The sequence below is a fragment of the Arachis ipaensis genome, chromosome B9, assembly GCF_059453495.1.
Source record: "Arachis ipaensis isolate K30076 ecotype BB chromosome B9, ASM5945349v1, whole genome shotgun sequence".
Taxonomy (NCBI): Eukaryota; Viridiplantae; Streptophyta; class Magnoliopsida; order Fabales; family Fabaceae; genus Arachis; species Arachis ipaensis.
In genome coordinates this window covers 139,838,641-139,841,172 of record NC_142444.1, presented here as the reverse complement: position 1 = coordinate 139,841,172, position 2,532 = coordinate 139,838,641, and the positions used below count along the sequence as shown (strand labels likewise).

Sequence of the window (2,532 nt, the reverse complement as noted above, 5' to 3'; positions counted from 1 at the left end):
CTCAAATCAGACACAGAAGCTTCCTTTATTTCTTTCTTTCTCTCTTGTTTTCTTTTCTTGTATATGACCAGGAACAGGGATAAAGAACCTCTCTTGAATCTTGATCCTGAACCTGAAAGGACTTTAAGGAGGAGCTTACAACAAATCAAAGCACAACGCTCCGGAAGAAACCTTTTAGAAAATTTTGAACAAGAAGTTGAAGACATGGCCGAACCTCAAGAAAAGGCAAGAAAGGTTCTTGGTGACTTCACCAGGCCTACCTCTGACTTATATGGCAGAAGTATCTCTGTACCTGCCATTGGAGCAAACAATTTTGAGCTTAAGCCTCAGTTAGTCTCTCTTCTGCAACAGAATTGCAAGTTCCATGGACTTCTAATGCAAGATCCACATCAGTTCTTAGCTGAATTCTTGCTAATCTGTGACACAATCAAGACCAATGGAGTGAGTCCTGAGGTCTATAAACTTATGTTCTTTCCCTTTGCTGTAAGTGATAGAGCAAAGATATGGTTGGATTCTCAACCAAAAGAGAACCTAGACTCTTGGGAAAAGCTGATTAACGCTTTCCTGGCTAAATTCTTTCCTCCTCAAAGGATGAGCAAAATCAGAGTGAAAATTCAAACCTTCAGACAAAGAGAAGGTGTATCCCTCTATGAAGCTTGGGAAAGATACAAGCAATTGATCAAGAGATGTCCTCCTAACATGCTCTCAGAATGGTCTATCATAGGCGTGTTCTATGATTGTCTCTCTGAGATGTCCAAAATTTCATTGGACAGCTCAGCAAGTGGATCACTCCACTTGAAGAAAACACCTGCAGAAGCAAGAGAACTCATTGAGATGGTTGCAAATAACCAATTCATGTACATTTCTAATGAGGATTCTTGTAAACCATGGGATCCCTCAGAATAAAGGAGTTCTTGATGTTGATAATTTGAATTCCATATTGGCTCAAAACAAGATCTTGACCCAGCAGGTCAATATGATCTCTCAGCATTTGACTGGAATGCAAACTACAACAAGCAATACCCAAGAAGTATCTCCTAATGTAGATGCTTATGATCCTGGTCAACCCACTATGGAAGAGGTGAATTACATGGGAGAATCCTATGAAAATACCTACAATCCTTCATAGAGGAATCATCCTAACCTTTCATGGAAAGATCAATAGAAGCCTCAGCAAGGCTTCAACAATAATCAAGGTCGAAGGAACTAGAATAGGTTCAACAACAGACCACAATTCCCATCTTCTCAAGGGAATATGGAGACCCCTAAGCAGAGCCTTTCTCACTTAGTCACTCTGGTCTCCAACCTCTCTAAGACCACTCAGAGTTTCATGAATGAAACAAGGTCCTACATTAGAAATTTAGAGGTACAAGTTGGTCAACTGAGCAAGAGGATCCCTGAGACTCCTCCTGACACTCTTTCTAGTAACACTGAAGTGAACCCAAGAGAAGAGTGCAAGGCCATCACTACTGAGGTTGAGGCTGAATCTGGAGAGACTGGGAAGGCATTGAACACTAGTAAGGAAGATCTCACTGGGTGTTCAAAGCCCACAATAGCTGAGAGCCTAGCACTGAATGCTAGTGAGGAAGCCCTCACTAGGCGTTCAACGCCCATCCTGGCAGCAGAGCTGGCATTGAACGCCAGCCAGAGAACACTGGCTGGGCGTTCAACGCCCAAACAGACAGCAAAGCTGGAGCTGAATGCCAGTGAGGAATCCCTCACTGGGCGTTCAATGCCCAAATAGACAGCAAAGCTGGCATTGAACGCTAGTGAGGAACCCCTTACTGGGCATTCAACGCCCAACCAGACAGGGAAGCTGGCGTTAAACACCAGCCAGGATACCTCTGCTGGGCGTTCAACACCCAAAATGATAAGGGAACTGGTGTTTAACGCCAATGAAGGTGCACAGCATGGGCGTTCAACACCCAAAGAGCTATCAGAGCTGGCGTTGAATGCCAGTGAAGGCACACCCTCTAAGTGCTCAATACCCATTCCAGAAATCCCTATCCAAGAACTAAAGGAAGCCAAGGCTCATATAGAGAACATAGAGGTTCCTTTGCATGCACTTCTGTAATGCATGAGTTCTGATGAACACTCATCCTCTGTTGAGGATGAAGACACTAGGGAAGAGCAAGTTGCTTGGTACCTAGGAGCTCTTATGAAGCTGAATGCCAAGTTATTTTGTACAAAGCCTCTGGAGGAAGAACCTCCATTGCTTTCCAAAGAACTCAATGCTTTGGTTCAGCAGGAGCTACCTCAACAGCTTCCAGATCCTGGACGCTTCCTGATTCCTTGCACCATAGGCACCATGACCTTTGAGAAGGCTCTGTGTGACCTAGGGTCAAGCATCAACCTCATTCCACTCTCTGTAATGGAGAAGCTGGAAATCCTTCAGGTACAAGCGGCAAACATCTCATTAGAGATGGCAGACAAGACAATGAAGAAGCCATATGGCTTAGTAGAGGATGTCTTGATAAAGGTTGAAGACCACTACATCCCTGCAAACTTCATAGTCTTGGATATTGGAGAGGA

General features: G+C 44.2%; 1 non-coding gene across 1 annotated transcript; it reads right to left on the bottom strand.

Annotated features, from left to right (window-relative positions):
- Positions 1-597: 597 nt before the first annotated feature.
- On the bottom strand, positions 598-706 carry LOC148546551 (small nucleolar RNA R71). Its single transcript, XR_015900370.1, has one exon. It is a non-coding gene; the product is annotated as a small nucleolar RNA R71 (small nucleolar RNA).
- Between the last annotated feature and the right edge of the window lie 1,826 nt (positions 707-2,532).